Source organism: Schistocerca gregaria, chromosome 9 (assembly GCF_023897955.1).
Source record: "Schistocerca gregaria isolate iqSchGreg1 chromosome 9, iqSchGreg1.2, whole genome shotgun sequence".
NCBI classification, from domain to species: Eukaryota; Metazoa; Arthropoda; class Insecta; order Orthoptera; family Acrididae; genus Schistocerca; species Schistocerca gregaria.
In genome coordinates, this window is record NC_064928.1 from 26,439,497 (window position 1) to 26,459,182 (window position 19,686).

The following is a 19,686-nucleotide window of genomic DNA, read 5'->3' on the forward strand; positions in this document are numbered from 1 at the left end:
CATTTCTGCTCAAGTTATAGAGGGTTCTTGATTCACTTTGTTGGAAGTACCAGAAATGCAGTGACTTCAATATAATTTTTTTATATGATGGTGCAAGGAAAAGAATGTTGGTTTTTCAACTAGGGTGCAGGGGAACAGTAGCACAGCCACAGACAATATTTTTATTCATTCTTCATTGCTTGACGGACATTCTGTTAGTAAATCGCCTTTCAGACCATATGCACAAATTTTAACACTAAAAGGCTTTTGTAGTCAAACAAGTGTCACATAAAATTACAAACTATGTAGGAAAGGTAACCCAACAGCAATAGAAAGTTTTCTAAACCTTGTGAAGGAACAAGAAAGCAGGATGTTTATAGTGCTGATAATATAGATGATAAATATAATGATTTCCTTAACACATTTCTCATGCTCTTTGAGAGTTGTTTTCCTCTAGAACGTTCTAAATAGGATACTGTCAGTATTAGACAACACAAGTAGCTGACTATTGGGATAAGGATATCATGTAGAACAAAGTGGGAGTTATATAAAAATGTTACAAGGAGTCACAATCAAGGTACAGTAGCCCATTACAAGCGGTATTGTAAGGTGCTTAAAATATTAGGATGTCAAAGAGGATGTGGTATGCAAATAGAATAGCTAATTCACAGAATAAAATTAAAACCACGTGGTCAGTTGTGAAGGATATGACTGGTCACCAGCATAAGGTCAACAATATAAAATCAGTTTGTAGTAAAAATATTTCTGTAACTGATAAATCAGATACATGTACAGTATTTAACAATCTTTTCTGAGCATTACTGACTAATTAAATAAAAATTTAATTTCTACAGGGAATCATATAACATTATTGGAAAATGCCTTTTCGAGACTGATGTCTGAATACTCCTCTATGATACAGACAAGGGGGAGATTGCATCAATAATTAAAGCACCGAATACTAGGGTCTGTTATGGATATGATGGAGTCCTTTGCAGAATATTAAAGTACTGTGCTGCACATGTTAGTCCTCTTTACCAAATTTGTAATTTTTCCTTTGGGACTGGTCAATTTCCTGAACTATTAAAGTACTCAGTAGTAAAGCCACTTTATAAAAAGAGAGAAAAGGATAAGGCAGACAATTTTAGAGCTATTTATATGCCATCAGTGTTTGCAAAAAGTTAGCGAAAAGGCTGTGTATATAAGGATAATTGATCATTTTTTATCACACGATTTGTTGTCAAATGTTCAGTTCGGCTTTAGAAGTCGTTTAATAACTAAAAATGCTATATTCTCTTTTCTCTGTGAGGTACTAGACGGGTTAAATAAATGGTTTCGAACGCTAGGCATATTTTTTGTTTAACTAAGGCGTGTGATTGTGTTGATCACAAAATATTGCTCCAGAAATTGGACCATTATGGAATACAATGAGTAGCTCACAATTGGGTCACCTCTTACTTAAGAAACAAACAGCAAAAGTTCATTATTCACAATGTTGAGAATGACTGTGATGTGAGGTCTGACTGGAGTACAATCAAGTGGGGGGTGCCCCTGGGATCAGTGTTGGGGCCACTCCTGTTCCTCGTTTATATAAATGATATTCCCTGCAATATAATAGGTAACTGTAAAATATTTCTTCTTGCTGATGACCTAGCCTGGTAGTAAAGGATGTTGTGTACAACGTTGACCAGGTTTAAATAGTGCCATTCATGACCAAAGTTCATGGCTTGTAGAAAATAAACTAATGTTAAATCACAGCAAGACTCAGTTTTTAGGGTTTCTAACACACATTTCAACTAAACCTGACGTTTTAATTTCACAGAATGGACATATGGTTAGTGAAACTGAACGGTTCAAGTTTCTAGGTGATCAGAGAGAAAGTAAACTGTTGTGGAAAGCCCATGTTCAGAATCTTGTTCAAAGACTTAGTGCTGCTATTTTTACTAGTCGAACGGTATCTCAAGTGAGTGATAATTCGACATCAAAATTAGTCTAATTTGTATATTTTCATTCGCTTATGTCATACGCTATATTTTGAGGTAAGTCTTCCCATTATAACAGGATATTCTTGGCTCAGAAATGGGTTGTTTGTGTAAAGTGGTGTACATTCACGAACCTCTTGTCGACCCTTGCTCATGAGTCTGGGTATTTTGACATGGCCTCTCAATATACATATTCCTTACTGTCATTTCTTGTTAACAATATTAGCTTATTCACAAGAATAAGCAGCTTTCACTCAGTTAATACTCAGCACAAAGCAAAACTGCATTTGGATAGGACTTCATTAACTCTTATGCAGAAAGGTGTGCAATATACTGTTGTATCCATTTTGAATAAGCTACCGATCGAATTAAAACATATTAGCAGTAATCCAAGCACTTTCAAATCGAAACTGAAGAGTTTCTTCAAGGGCCACTCGTCCTTTTATTCTGTCGATGATATCCTCGAAAAATTAAGCTGATTCTTGATGTATTGTTATTGTATTTACTTAAAATTATGGATTGACTTTTTCAGGTTCATAAATATTTTATTGTTATCTGTTATTTCTTTTATGCTCTAATTCATGTACTCAAATGTTCCATGACCTTGGAGATTTGCTCCTCAATTTGGTTCTATGGAACTTGACACATAAATAAACGATACCATGTCTGTGCTGTCATGAAACGTGTCTGTACATTTCTACATTAGTCTTACACCTGCTGCCACCTGTCAGTGTCTCTACATTTTAATGTAATTTACTTGCCATGTTAATTCAGTCTGGATTGAAGAAGTATATCAAAACGATATTGCAAATTTCTCCATTGCATCAAATGACACTGGGAATGCAAAATTTTTCCATTCTGTGTCAGATAAATAATTAAATTGTAATTTTTCTGTTATAGTAATGACTGATTTCACAGAAAAAAACTGCAAAAAGTATCTTTTTACAGAGAAGTATTAACTTTTTTCAGAATTCATTATTATTACTGATGCAAATTAATGGAACATATTAATGTCTGTTATATAATTAATTAAGCAACCAAAGAAAATACAGTATAAAATTATGTGAATAAATGATGAAGAAATTTGTTACACTAGATCTTTGTTATTATTTTCAAAAGCCTAAATCAGAATTTTGACAATGTGATTTAGTATATAAAGCGTGCAAGACATTTGCTTTAGTTTTCATTTTTTTAAAAGGTGAGTGTTATTTTGAAGTTGTGGTTTACAGATGAGTACAACAGCGTTCATATACTTATCGATTGGGGTTTTACATGACGATATGCACTTATAGGTTTATGGGAGTAAGTAACGCCTGATCACTACTGTTTCGTAACATGCATAGAAGCTATGTGTAAATTTATATCACCTGTGCTTGAAGGAGACCACAGACATTGTATCTGGATGAAGTTGTGAGCTGAATAAAAATATATCCTCAGAACATTAATTGTGTCAGCTGATGGAAGGTGAAAACAAAGTAAAATCTGGGTGAAGTCATTATTAAACAGTGAATTTGTTTTAAATTCATTTTTTCATTAACCATCTTGAAAGCAATCCAGGATTTTCTCAAGCAGATACATTATTTTGTCCATTTCCATACTTATTCTTGAGCTGCTGAATGGATTGGCACCCTTATAATTCGAGGTCTCAAATAACTGCATATGTTTAGATACCATGTATCCACATAGCCTTCTTGGAGCAATTGACATAGATGCTAGTGTCTGTGACATCGAAGATTAGAAACCATGTCACCACATCCTTGTAAGGCACGTCAGGATCATTACAGTGAATTGCATGGAAAATGTATTTAACCGTAATCCTGTCTTATATGTTTTGCCACACTTTATACTCCACATTCCTGGCAGTCTTCAGCGATGCTGTATTTGCTGAGAACGTCATTATTACACATCCACAGTTTTCGTAAAAGCAGTGAAGGCAATATGCTTAACTACAAGCTGTCACACTTCAAGCTGCCATCGTGAAATGGTTTGGATGTGACACAACACTTATTCATCTATATGGCTCGTTGTGCAATTCCTATGAAGGGTGAATAGTTAATCAACCAGTCATGCAGAAGTACCTGCTGGGGGAGAAATTTAACTGTATTGTTCTCTTTTGAACAATGTATAACGATAAGTGGTGTCAGCAGCTTAAATGTCTGCAGGGTTAGCAGACATCCTTCTACTTTAACGTCCTCATAGTAAAAACGGCGAAATCTTGCATACGTATAAAATCTCAGATTGTAGGTATCAAGTTTCCACTCTACTCATAAATTGTGATATGGACAATAAAATGAATCAGGTTGACTTTGGCGTTAGTTTAATTACAGCAGTAAAATAAGATCGAACCGTTTCCCATGTTGCCATTCCTATTACTTTGAAATGGTCTTGTAATGAATTTTGGTGTTCCTTATTGAATGGACGTTTTAACAGCCTACATGTGCTTGGATGCCGTCGGTAAAACAGGATAGACAAAGTGCTCCCATTAATGGAAAGTTAATGACAAATTCAAATGTTACTCATCTGCTACAGTTATATGGGACATCTTACACCTTATTTTATCAATGATAATCCCATTCACATCACCATATCCTAATTGAATGTATGAGTTACAAACCATTGCATTTCTTACCAAAACAAGTTCCTGCTTCAAACTCATAATTATATGCTTCATGTCCTTGAAGTATCCCATCAACATCTTGAGAGGTATACATTCATTAAACTGAGTAATATTTTACTGCTCTATTCCACAGATCATTTAGGAAACATCTTGCGTTTTCTAAACCATTCAAATATCATGCTTTAAGCGTTAATGCCTAAGAGTTAATGATACACTCACATATCGTGTGTGGTCAGTTTTGAACATGTTCTTTTCATATCTTAATTCCTGAAGCACAAATGTTAAAGCATCACATGTAACATTTGATCCAACTGTAGCATTACCATAACTTTTGCGAAATTTCCCATTGAAATATAGAAACTATTACTATCCAGCGCATAAAAATTATCAGAATAATGCTAATCCTGAATGCTTGAGAAAGCTAGTAGTGGTCCTATTGGGAAGTCTTGGATGAAATCTATGGTCTTTTCCATTGCCCTTATTTCTGAGATAAGCTTATTCATGTTTTCCTGCAACACTCCCTTTTTCAAACCATTTAAAAACCTCATTTTAAAATCAATATCATATGTATCAGGTTGTATTTCCATAACTTAACCGCCTTTTAGATGGTGCTTATTGTTTGCCTTTTTATATTGGGAATTCTGCTGTATGTCTCTAATCCAATCAGTGCAATCAGTGTGATGCTCCAGCGTCCTCTGCTTGGAACAATTTTTGGAGAGAAATTTGCACATTATTCGGAGGATCGCTGTTTTAAAGCCAGACTGTAGGATATCACATTTAAATCTCAGATGATGAATGGATGGGTAACACAGATCATTATAGATTCTTCTACTTTATAAATTTCAGGGAAACGAAACGCACAGATGGGCATACATGTATGAAACACTGTTTCGATTGTACTGAAAAACGTAGAACACATGATTACTGGGAAGGTAGTGATATAAGTCTACTGGCAGATACGGATCACTGAATAGTAGACACTATTAATTTCAACATACGCCACCCAGTGAGTTTCAGGTACCACTGCTTTATCTAAATTCACAATCATGCATCAATTAGTTTTTCATATAGCCATAGGCAACGTGTTCCATGCAAATTCTCAGTGAAATCTAGGAACATCGAACTTTTGGGCAAATTGAAGAAGATCAGTATTTTTAAGTGGTCCGTTGGGTGGTATATCTAGGAGCTTTTCCTGTTACAGACAGCCAAAACCTTTCCTATGTGTTTTGAATACAATCCTTTCATAATAGCTATAGATCCCAACCATCCTATTAAGTCTTTTCACCTGAACAAGCCGCACCTGGGGACTTTTAGAATTTTTCATTTTTCAGGCGATGGTTGCCACACCTCTAGCTAATGAGCCAGTTACTGAAACGTCTGTCAGTGTTGGAATTAGAACTTGGAAAATTTAACATATGGTCTCATGTATTGGTAAGATTGTAAGCAATTTTAATTCCTTCTTTTTCATCTTCTTGATCTTCATGTTCTTTGCACTTCAGTGTGCTTTTTACTGCTGACACCACTAGATGGAAACAGTTTTATGAACACCCTTGTTTTTATTTTATTTTATAGCATATGAAGAGTTGTGCTCGTAACTTATTGCCAAATTACTTCCAAACCCTGTTTATGCTAGGTGCTCATCGTTTTGTAAGCCACAAATGCCGTTATGAATTATTTGGTAAATATATCTCTTTTTCGCACCTATTGTCTTCGCTTTATCAGCCAATATTTGATATGATGGATGACATTCTGTCAGACACAGATTTGTAGCATATGCAATATTTTGCTTCTTGTCCACATCATCCAACAGATTAATTCCAATATCATCATTTTCTAACTCTTTTTGAAGTGTTACTACAGATATATGTTTGGCATGTGTAGTGTTCCAGCCCAATGACGAACGCCGGCACGAAGACTAAGAAACCAAGAGCAGAGGAGGCTGTGAGATGACGTCTGTCAGTAGCCCTCTGGCAAGCACCGCACCACGACAGAAGCGGCCTCTCCTCGAAGAGAATACAAGCGCCCCTCCTGCCAGCCACAGCTGCACAGCTCTAGACCAGCACTAGCGGAACTGTTATTAGTGACCCATAAGTTGTGTGACGAACTTGCATGAACATTGTATACAGCAGAAGACTTTGAGGATTTATATGTCACCTATCGCTTGCGACTATTCAGTGTAATTATAATGTTAAGTATCGTATCTTCTTTAATGTAATAAGAACTATTAATGCGATTTGTTGAATTGTTGTATAGCATACCGAGAATGCACCCTATACGAGGAGAGTGGGCAGGACACCACATTGGCAATGAGGAATTACAAACAAAACCTGTGCCTGATGCTCACAGGATATACTTTTTTTATTTGCGCCTTTATTCTCTGTTGTCTTTACCTTTTGGGGGCGTTTATTTGCTTTAATAGTTTATTGTTGTTTTTGCTAATCAGTGTTTTTCATGTGGGCGTTGCAGAAATTTTCTTGGTTCTTGTCCTTTTGCTTGCTTGCTTTCTCTGTTTGCTGCATTTGTCTCTTCCAACATGCCCACCTGTCCCATCCCCTGCAGGGTCTCCGCAGCCGCAAACGCCAGATGCCACACTGCTGGTGCAGATGCTTCAGTTACAGACGCAACAGATATCTACTCCACTCAACACGGCGCAGCAGCTGCTGGCCTGGTCAATGCGGCACACGCGACGGAACGAGCAGCACGTACAGCAACACCTGCTGCTATAACGCCTCTTCGACAGTTTTGTGAAGAAAAAGAGGATGGCTCGAGTGGTTGTCCTAGTTCGAGACGAACTTACTAGCTCACAGCTTACCAGGTACTGTGAAACTTTCCTACCTACTATCAATGGTAGGAAGTGCAGTCTTATTCAGAAGTTGTATGCTAACGTGACTCCGAATGAACAGTCTTATGCCCAGATAATCCTTACGCTACTAATTATTATGACCAACGAGTTATTGTGGTCGCAGTTAGGTATGAATTCTTTCACTGCAAGAAAAGGCCAGAACAAACACACCCCAAGTGGGTAACAGTTTTGCAGGGTTATGACGAGGAAAAGCAAATTCACATATGTTTGCGGTGCTTTATGCTGAGACGTTACGTTACGTGATGTGATCACATACAATGCGCCTGATGTCTAACACAGAGAACAGACTCTGGAACAGTCTAATACACCATTTCAGCAGGTAGTGCAAATACTCGATCAGTACGACTCTGGCGGCCTGTCGAATGTTACCCTTGCTCTCGACCGGTCCATTTGGTGGCGGCAGCAGCTCACCACTCCGAGTAAACAACCTTCCACACTGCGTAAGCAGTTCGCTAATCAGGCTACACAGACGAACAGAATTATGTCTTGCCCTTGGTGTTATTCACAGCGCAAACGCCAAGACTGCCCCTCCCAGTGTTGCGCTTGTAGTAGGAAAGGACACATACAGGCCGTATGTTTGTCACGGAACAAACATAAGAATTCGGTCCACTCACAAAAACCTCGTCACTGGACCCCATGTCATTAATGCGCTATATTCAAAGTCTGCAGAAGGCATATGCAAATCTAGCAAGTGTGCAGTTTCTTCAGTGATACGCCAGTCAAACAAATTTTTTGTTCATTTAGTTACTTGTGAGGTACTTGTGAAATTTCAGTTTGTCATTGGTCCCTCTATCACATTCCTCAAACGTCACACATATCAACTGATAGGCTCTCCACTCCTGTCTAAAACTAGCATGCAACTGACCGCTTATAATGGACAAGACCTTCCCATTCTCGGAACATGTGCTTTGCCTGCTATGTATTACTCGCATAAGTGAGCAGTGAGTTTTAAAGCGCTACACTCACGTGATGGTGAGAATATATTTGATCTTGATTCTTTTGATTTGTTTGAATTTACCATTTAGGACAATGTGTTGTCGATGGCTGCATTCAATGCGAAAGACAGTGTACCCAGATAGGTTACTAAAAGAATTCCCAGAACTCTTTTCTGAAAGGTTGGGCATAGCTAACAATTTTGTTGCACATATTACTCTGAAAGATAACGCTCAGCCGAAATTTTGCCGGATCAGAACTGTTGCCATTGCATTACCGGGCAACGTTGCTGCTGAACGTCAAGAATTACAAGATAGCGGAGTTATTGCGCCCAAATCAGCTGGTCAATGGGCATGTCCAATGATTTTGCTCCCCAAAGTGTCAATTCGCATTCGCCTGTGTTTACTTTAAGTCTACAGTCAACCCACAAACTGTCACTGAAACTTATCCATTGTCATGGCCAGACGATCTCATGGACAGATTAACGTTGGATGCTACTTTTCAAAAATTGACTTTCGCGACGAGTATCTTCAAATACCGCTTGATGAAGAATCTCAAAACGTCCGTGTAGTAAATACCAGTAGTTGAACTAAGTTCGTTGTGGTCCATTTTGTTAGTCCTACATCAGGGACAAATATGCACTCAGGGGCAAAACTATTGTTCTCTTTTGATTGACAGGTACTTAACCTATTGTCCTTCTTTGATTGACAGCTACTTAACCTGTTGCTCTGTTATGTGGTTTACCAAGTCACCGCCATTTCCTTTTGATTGACAGGCACTTCACCTATTCCAGAATGAGATTTTCACTCTGCATCGGAGTGTGCGCTGTTATGAAACTTCATGGCAGATTAAAACTGTGTGGCACTCCAAGACTCGGACTTGGGACCTTTGCCTTTCGCGGGCAAGTGCTCTACCAACTGAGCTACCCAAGCACGACCCACACCCCGTCCTCACTGCCTTAGTTCTGCCAGTACCTCGTCTCCTACCTTTGAAACTTTACGGAAGCTCTCCTGCGAACCTGTGTCTAAGCCATGTCTCTGTAATATCATTTCTTTCAGGAGTGCTAGTTCTGTAAGGTTCGAAGGAGAGATTCTGTAAAGTTTGGAAGGTAGGAGACGAAGTATTGCCAGAACTAAGGCTGTGAGACAGGGGCGTGAGTCGTGCTTGGGTAACTCTGTTAGTAGAGCACGTGCCCATGAAAGGAAAAGGTCCTGAGTTCGAGTCTTGGTCGGACACACAGTTTTAATCTGCCAGTAAGTTTCGAGCATAAGTTGGCTACAGGTCATTAAATACATACAAGACTTACAAGATTTTTGGGAACCAGGAACATATTTGGCAGTGTAACTACAATTAAAAATTGCAATTGCTGCTGCAGTCGGACACCAATCGATTTACAGGTAATGTCTCTTCTTGATGGCTGGCACACAGTTTTAAGCTGCCAGGAAGTTTCACTTATCCTATTGTCCCTTCCGTCTCCCCTCCTCCAACCCTCTTCCCCCCTCGCTGCTATAGGTACACTTTCAGGTCTGAGTTACTGGAATAACTCCTCTCACTCTTATCAATTTGATTGACTACTTCATTAAATTGATAAAGTAGTTAGGCTCTCACCCACTGGTAAACCCCTCCCCCCAAAGAAAATGGTGGTATGTTCAAATTCTATCAGGACAATGCCACACACCATGGCTACCTCCACTAACCTAAAAAAATGGCTACTTCCACTAACCTAAGTCATCCAACTGCCACCTCCTCCTACGGAATGGCGGGAAAATGACTCAGTCTGTGCTGGACATAAGTCTTTATTTTCAGTCTTTATTTAATCAATTAGTGGCAGTACCACCATCAAGTGTGTTCACCTCAAGGTCCAGAGTCCAACTGACCTAGTACACAGTACTGCCACCAGAGCATGCTGCCGTCCCTTCAGTGGTGTGGTGATCTGCTGGTGGAAAAATCTCATACAACGAAATTCAATGTTTTATTGTTTATTTATACAAAATTCAATCCGTGGGATTGGATTTTTCTTGCTCATCATCTGTGCTGTTTGAAAACATGCAGGTCTTGTAAGAAGCAATTACATGGGGCAAACATGTTGAAAGGGTCCTGTAGCCACCTATCACTAGTCCGACAGCCCATTTTCGCTAGTATTTCTGTTTCTTTCCTTGTTTATCTCTTCTTATAACTCACAGTGGTGTGATTGAATGAGTGTCGTGTGTCACGTTGCTAGACGGTGGCGTAGTCTGCTGGAGAAAGTCTGTGATAGTCGTACAGATTCAGCAGTAGTTGTACAGAATAGCCAACTCTCGTAGTGGTCTAGTAGGCAAAAAGGTTTGCGCTACTGGTAAGAAGTCCACCTGCGTTAGGTTGGTTGCGGAAATGCCATCTTTGGGTTTTCCGGACCACGCTGAGCGTGGAGGAGGCTGGAGAGGAAAAAGGGTGGCAGTCTGCCGCCGGTACAGGAAGCGTCCACAGCTGTGCTCCAGTCGAAGAAGGGTGAGATAGACTGAGCGCGTGGCACGCTGTTACTTGGCGAGGGGAGAGCTGTTAGCTTTTGGTTTCGGTTTTCAGCTCTGAAAGATTGCTTTGCCTTGTGGCAGCAAGGAATGCAAAACTTTGGCAGATTTTTCTATTAGTAAATTTCTGTAGCAGACTTGGATCCGCCAGAAGAGCGCCACATAAATGTGTCTATAAGAAGTGAGCACTCGCTACTGTATGAATGTCTGTTTGCCTTCAGCTGTGCCTGTATAAGCTTTAATGTTTCTAAATATTTATAGCTTTGCCTTCTCGGTAATTTTCCTTGTTTTGTTTGTCTTTCGTCCGTGGGGAGCCAACCACATGGTAGAACATTATAGTTTGTTGGGCTACCGGCATCGCTAAGTGTTCGATCGCATGTTTGTTATAGATAATGTTAACATGATTGTGTGATGTGATATTGTTGCAATTTGGGCACTATACCTAGAAATTGTGTCTCCACAAACCACGTGGGCATACGGGTATACTGCGAAACGTGTACCGTTTCACGAGTTACTGCGATTAGTTATCAGGCAACAGCAGTTGTATGAATGATTCACACCAATGATTTTAGGTGTAAATTAAAGCGATGAATGTATCGACGCTCTTCTTTAATGTTATCAGGAATTATGTACATGCTTCGCATCCATGTCTTACAAATAAATGATTTTATCCACAATTTCCTCTTGTATTCCGAGGTTACTTTTTTGCACCTAAGCCACTTACCTCGTAGCTTTCTTGATAGCACATCCAATGCGTTTCCTTATGCACAGGTCCAGTGATTAGTTTCCCTTTATTTTAAGACAAATGCCTTTGATTAAGTCTTATTTTCAGGTGTGTTGCTGGGAGCTGATTTTCTGCATAGTGTTCTTGCATGTACTATTTTATTTTAAATGTTTGATTGTCGTGAACAGTACACGGGGAATACTATTAATGACATTGTATCCCCTATGAGCGACATCACAACGTATGCATTTTTGTGAGTTTTTGGTCTGTGATCAAATTAATTTATTTTCTGACTCGACCAAACCTTTGATTAGTTGTATGGCTAGAGTCATATCTAATCTTCTCACGCTAATTTTATAAGCAATAAGTATTTCCATTCCCAATAATAACGTAATAACCAGTAGTAACATGTTAGTTACAATGTTACATAACTTAATGATCGGCACTGTACTCTGAGTCTCTTAACCTAATGTTTAGGCCTTTGTCAGTATTTAACCTATTACACTGTTAATTTGGTTTCCATATCATCTCATTTCCTTAAACTATTGTACCACCTTTGATACCAAATTAAGTAATTAGTTATGTCCTCCCACCATTGGTGCAATTTCGGAATTTCACATGCTTTTGAACGCCATTTTGGGCGCATTCTTCTTTGTCACCCACCCCCTTAAACTATTGTGCTTTGTTTTACTTAAAAATTATGCAAATTAACCTATTGTTCTGCACATAACCTGTTGTTCTACTCCACGTCATCCACTCACACATACCCTCCCCTTAACTATTGTACCACTAACACCACACTGATATAAAAATTGATGCAAATTAATTAAATACGTATTCCTCACATGTATGGGGTAATTTTTCTTAATTAGCAGCATCTTATTGGTCGGTAAAATCGATGTAATATAGTTTAAACAAAAGAATGCTAATAAAAAACGCATCCAGCCACCCAACGCCCAACGCCAACACCAGAGTATAGGTGCACTGGTGGGCCCCACTACCTGGTGATGCAGCCATCAGCTGCTTAGTGATGCACAGGTGTCTGTTTGGGACCCACAAGCAGGAAGCAGTGGCGACCCTTTCATACTTGACATCCAAGAAACTCCTGTCGAAATATGGGTTCACCTAGGCGCCATTGCTGGCATGATGACTCATAGTTGAGTTACAGGTCCACCGCCGAGAGATGTTGCAATCCTTCCCAGAATATCGCAGGGTGCATTGTTCCTCACAATCGTCATGGCACAGTCCATCCATCAAACTGCCGCTACTGCCGGTGTGGGAGCACTGTCTGCCCTTTTTTCAGTGGTAAAGAACTATTTCCTTCACATCGCCATATTGCACTAGCAGTTAAACCACGCAAAAGTTGGCTACAGATCATCAAATACATATAAGACTCAAAAGAATATTGGAAACCAGGAACATATTTACCAGTGTAAATACAATTAAATATTACGATTTCTGCTACAGTCTGACACTGATCGATGTACAGGTAAGGTTTCCTCTTCACAGCTGTGGTTCTGGCAGAATCTCAGTATCTATAGCGCACATAATTTTCCACATAAGAACCTCTCTCATACCCTCGTGGCGATCGATGTGCTGAATCTATAGCTCCCTCATGATAGGACACACTCGCATTTTCTCTGATCATGCCATGACAAAAGCCACAGTAACTTTGCACTGCAACATATAGGTATTTCAGAAAAACAATGCAGTTATATCTTTACAGCGCACAAAAGAATTATGGTACGCCTACACTCATACCGTCTATTCGTACGGTCCTAGGAAATTATCTGACAGAGTCATCGAATCAGTGCTTCTGGAAGAAGCTACGTCGTGACAGGATTCTCTCAAACAAGTGTTATGAAGGCCAAGATTCCGGCACCATGTGTGATAATGTATATCACACCCACGGACGTAATGCTTGGAAAGACATCACTGCTGTGTGTTGGTGTACTGCAATCATCACTATCACAAGGAAAATTCGAGGGTACGCTTGGGGGTGACGATAACGTTCTTACCGCTATGTAGAAACTTCTACATCCCAACACAAAGGATGTCTTGTGAGTGAATGATTATGATCGGCTCTTATCGAATTCACCCACTGAATTACTGATGCCACCTGTGTTCTGCACACGGGGCTTTCAGCAGCAAAAACTGTATTACACAGATCGTTATATTGCACCGACAATTAAACCTTGCAATGTGCCCTACATATCGTCAAATACAGAAAGATTCTTACACAATGACACTGATCTCCCACTGAGGACAGGAGCTCGAATAATAGAACGTGAAACCGATCTCCAACCTAGCAATATATCACCGCATACTGTGTCGCTGTAGTAAGCATGCAATTTGTATCCTGTGCCATACAAAATCACCCCTTTTACAACATTTGTACATATACCACGAAGACAGACAGCATAAGCACATGCACCAAAGATATACTCACAGCACTAGATATTTCCTGCGAGATTGGCTGGTCATCCACTCCCAACATGTGACCAGAGTGCCCTCACTGGGTCGAAGCCACTCTCAGAACTGTTGTGCAAAGACTGGCTCATTTCCCCCTTGACACAAACGAATTACTGTCTTTGGTAAAGACCTGCTTGCTTGCTTGCTTGAATTTCTACACATATCTCGAGACTCTGGGATTACAAGGACGTATGTAGTTTCACATTGGTTTCCTAGAATATCATACCTTTTCGCGGTACTTCTCGACATCGAGCACATGTCAATATCACTTTCATAGCAATATCGCTTGCACGACAGCAGGGTGTAATTCCAATACTTTCTAGTGCTGTGAGTATAGCTATGGTGCATCTCTTGGTGGTAGACCTGCACCTCTGCTACTAGTCATCATGCCAGCAATGGTGCCTAGGTGAACATGTATTTCGACAGGAATTTCTCAGGTTTCAAGTATGAAATAGATGCTGCCGTCTCAGGCTTGTGGGTCCTGAACGAACACCTGTGCATCACTGGGCACCTGACGGCTGCATCGCCAATTTGTGGGACCCGCTGAAGCATCCAGGCTCCACCGTCGGGCGTCGGATAGCCAGATGTGTTTTGGTGGATGAAACCGATGGAATATTGTTTAACAAAAGATAACTATATTCCATCGATTTCACCAACCAATAATATGCTGTGAATTAAGAAAAACTACTCCATACATCTGAAGAATACCGATTTAATTAATTTGCATAAATTTTTATGTCAATGTGGTGTTAATGGTACAGTAGTTTAGGGGAGGGTGTAAGTGGGTGAAATGGAGCAGAACAGCAGGTTAAATGCAGAACAGTAGTTTAATTTGCATATCTTTTATGCAAAATGAAGTGCAATAAATTAAGGGGCTGGGTGACAAATAAGAATGCACTCGTAATGGCTTTCAAAGGAATGTGAAATTCGAAAATCTTACCAGAAAATGGTGGGAGGACATAACTAATTACTTAATTTGGTATCAAAGGTGGTACAATAGTTTAAGGAAATGGGGTGATATGGAAACCAAATTAGCAGAGTAATAGGTTAAATGCTGACCAAGGCCTAAACATTAGGTTAAGAGACTCTGAGTACAGTGCCGATCATTAAGTTATGTAACATGTTTGCCCCATGTAATTGCTTCTTACAAGACCTGCATGTTTTCAAACAACACAGATGATGAGCAAGAGAAATCCAACCCCATGGATTGAATTTTGTATAAATACATAATAAACCATTGAATGTCCTTGTATGAGATCCTTCCTCTCCACCACCAGCCGATCATTAAGTTATGTAACATGTTTGCCCCATGTAATTGCTTCTTACAGGACGTGCATGTTTTCAAACATCACAGATGATGAGCAAGAGAAATCCAACCCCATGGATTGAATTTTGTATAAATAAATAATAAACCATTGAATGTCCTTGTATGAGATCCTTCCTCTCCACACCACTGAAGGGACGACAACACGCTCTAGTGGCAGTACTGTGTACTAGTTGTCAGTTGGGCCCTGGACCTTAACACACTTGATGGCGGTACTGCCTCTAGTTGATTAAATAAAGACTGAAAATAAAGTCTTATGTCCAGCACAGACTGACTAATTTTCCCACTATACTGTAGGAGGAGGTGGCAGTTGGATGACTTAGGTCAGTGGAAGTAGCCAAAGTGCGCTTTCTTTCCCGACATTTTTTTTATGTTAGTGGAGGTAGCGATGGTGTGTTGCATCATCCTGATAAAATTTAAACTTACCGCCATTTTGGGGGGGGAGGGGAGTTTACTAGTGGGTGATAGATTAATTAATTGGTCAATTTAATTTAGTAGTCAGTCAAACTGATGAGAGTGAGACTAGCTATTCCAATAACTCAGACCTGAAACTGTGCCTATAGCAGTGAGTGGGGAGGGGGTTGGTTGAGGGGGGAGGAGTTTGGTTGAGAGGGGCCTGTCAATCGAAAGGAAATGGGGTTGGCAAGGAAAATTACTTAACAGAACAATAGGTTAATTACCCATAAATCAAAGGAGAGCAATAGGTAAAGTTCCTGTCAATCAAAGGAGAACAATAGGTTTGTCTCTGAGTGCGTACCTGCCCATGTTGCAGGCAATCCACACTAACAAAATGGACCACAACAAACTTAGTTCTACTACTAATACTGATGTGGGCTTGCTTAAATTTTTACGTTTGCCTTTTTGCGGTGCTTCCTCACCTGCTATTTTCCAATGGTATTTGGAGCAGCTTACTGCCCAAGTGCCAGACTATTCAAACTATATGAATGATATTGTCATAGCAGGTCGTACACCTGAAGAACATATTGCAAATTTATGTGATTTGCTTCGTGTTTCGATGCAGGACTAAAGTGTAGACAGGTCAAGTGTGATTTTGTAAACCTGAGTTGCAGTATCTTGGTCATGGCAGTCAGTCACATTTGTTAGCCACACAAGACTTGCCAGTTTCTCGCAATGTCACAGAATTGGAGTCAGTCTTAGGGAAAATGAACTTTTACATTCGGTTCATGCCGAATGCTGCACAAATCACCGCTCCATTGCGTTGCTTGCGTCGCAAGAATGTGCCCTTTCTTTGGACAGACGAGTTGCATTTGTCAGTGATCGATGCTTAGTTCACTTTGATTCTGACAAACCAGTCGTACTACAAGTTGACGCTTCCTCTTCGAGTCCCTCGATGCGCCCACACTCCAGCTTCCCCCGCAGAGGAGGAATATTCCGGAGTAACCACAAGCTCCGGCATGAAGACGAAGAAAGAGAAGGCTGTGAGACGATGTCAGCCGATAGGTTGCTGACATGGACTGCACCACGACAGGAGCGGCCTCTACCTGAAGATAATGTAAGCGCTGCTCCTGCCAGTCTCGGCCACACAGTACCTGACCGTCACTCACGGAACAGTTAGTAGTGATCCACAAACTCTGTCACAAACTCGCATGAACATTGTATACAGGAGAGGACTTTGAGTACTTGCACGTCACCCATCGCTTTCGATTATTCGTTGTAATTATAAAGTTATGTATTGTCGATCTTCTTTATTGTAATAAAAATTATTAATATGATTTACTTGAATTGTTGTATAGCATTCCGAGAGCGCAGCATCCTTTAGGCACCATATATGAGACGAGTGGGCAACACACCATATGTAGTTCGATCAATATTGTATCTATAACGCTACAATCACCTATGATGCACTTCCTAACACACCAGGGATATTTCTCAGGCTGCCTCAAAATCTGGTTTCCGAGGTTGTCCTTGTATTTAGGTTGATGGTCATCCGAGTGTTTTACAATACACAGTGCAAATGGTACGTTTGTTGCGTCAGTGATGGTATTTGCAGTTAACTATAAGTAATGTAAATAAAAAAGTACATCACACTGTGATTTTCTATTTAACCAATGACCTAATCCTGGATGTGTTATGAACCACTCCACAAGAAACACATGTGGTTCAGAGCTCTTCTCCAATTCTTCTGTGTAAAAAGCCCATAAGTTTCTTCACCTTTGCCATCTTTTAAGATATACAGCCTTGCGTTTCATCTCTGCAGTTTGAAAATGGTAAATATTTCCGATGGTCAGTTCAGTACATGTAATTTCTACAATTCAGTCTTCTACTCTGAAAGACCAAATCACCTACATTAAATGTCTGATCCTCTGGATCTTCCATTTTAATATGATTAAATTAGAGTCTCATCACTATGAATATTAAGCTGTTTCATTCATATTGTATGACATACAGTTCAGTTAGGCTGTCAGGTCTTGGTGGGAGAATGTGGGAGAGTGTCTAGCCATTAGTATGACACTCAAAGATTGAAATGTATCGAAATTTGTTTTTTTAATGCTATTCAAACGTTTCAAGCGAGAGGAGCAGAGTATTAGTATATTCTATACAACTACATTAACGCCTGGAAATGCCTATTGTAAATTTCACCTCCATAGTCAGTTTGAAGGTTTCCAGGATACGGCATCAGTTGTTCAAACTTCCACCCAACTTCATCTTTTCACTGGCAATGCCGAGGAAAAATTGGGGTACATATAAATAACCATTAAGATGTACTCGAATCCTCAATTATGTCTTAAATATTGCATTGTATGTACAAGTCATGCAGTCCATGTGGAATAACAAGCCTATGACAAAATCTTTCGTGTGCTGATTTGTGTGGTTTTCAGACTACTCTCTCAATATTTGTTTAATGATTTGCCTTTCCCTAAACAGTCGAATGACTGATGTGATTTCATTCATATGAGCTGTAATTCCAGCAGTGGCTGATGCTGTGAGCAGTCATAGTCCAGAGACTGATATTTATTTTTTTATGCTGAATGTCAGTACCTTTACTGGTTCCGCCGCATAACACATGTTTAATAATGTTTGTGTGCTACCTGATGTTAGGGCTTTTTGTTCGACTATTTGTGCCAACGCAATATTCCAGCACACGTTTTTAGATCTCTGGGTTCATGGCTGCCAGGCATTGAAGGTTTTAGGAATCTTATATGCATTAGACCAAGCATTCTTTCAGAACCCTTATTCTCAACAAATAGGGCGTGCTTGGTGAAACTTACAGGCTGTGGAGCCTACATATATGGTACTTCCCCACTGCCCCAGTATGTAGAATCTGTTTAACTGTCTCTGTGACAGCTAAAGAAATCAGGAGAAGCACATCCTAATTCTTCTTATTTGGCCTCATGTACCTTAGCAGGAGTGTGTGAGAGTCGCTCTATAGATACAGTTGGATTTAAATTTTCTGTGAGAGAGTGAACTCATTCTGAGTGTCCTAACCTTAGAAATCGTAGTTTCTGTCGAATGGCCTTCCGTGCATCAATGACTTTACGTTTTGTCAACATGCTGTTGCATACTAAACTGATTTAGGCACAATATGCAACTTTTGTGGTCTCTGTAGACTTATTATTACTGTATTTCTAAAATTCATTCATTGTCATCAACCTTTACCTTTAATATAACAAATAACTTCACTAGGGTTATGATATTTACTTCTTGTTGAACTTGTGTCCCCTTAATATCTTGAAGTTTTTTTGTTTATATCTTGTAGTGTTTATTCAGTTAACATGGCCCTTGCAGTTTGCATATTAATTGTTTTCAGCATGTTCTTGTTCTGGAATTTTATATCAGTGTGCTGATTAACCATCACAGACTTCATGTCGACCTATTTTGTCAATCTTCTGGTGATGGATTTTTTTCTATTAGATCTTCTGCTGATGTTTTTTATACCATTTCACACTAAGATGTGATAGATAGATTCAGTTTGTGCATACAGATGGACAAATGTTCTGTGTATTCATACACCTGTTCTTAGACTGGATACATGACCTACATGTGAATATAATCATAATGTATTGTATACTGAAATATTCAAATCCTTCATAGCTATGCGTAGAGAAGTTGCTGGAAATTCCACTTTTATTGGGTGTCATACAATTTTTCTGTTTAATCATTCACCAGACACTTGTACTTTGTGTAATACCAACAGACTCCACACACCTCCAAAAATTCATTCCTATTTCCTACATGTCTGTGATAAATGCGTTTTAAATTCATATTGTCTTGTTTGAAAGCGATAATAAGATTTGAATTGTCCCTTACCAATTACCCTAGAATA

General features: G+C 39.5%; 1 protein-coding gene across 1 annotated transcript in view; it reads right to left on the reverse strand.

Annotated features, from left to right (window-relative positions):
* Positions 1-19,686, reverse strand: part of LOC126291855 (brachyurin-like) — a 508,030-nt gene that overhangs the window by 351,199 nt on the left and 137,145 nt on the right. The window lies entirely within an intron of this gene.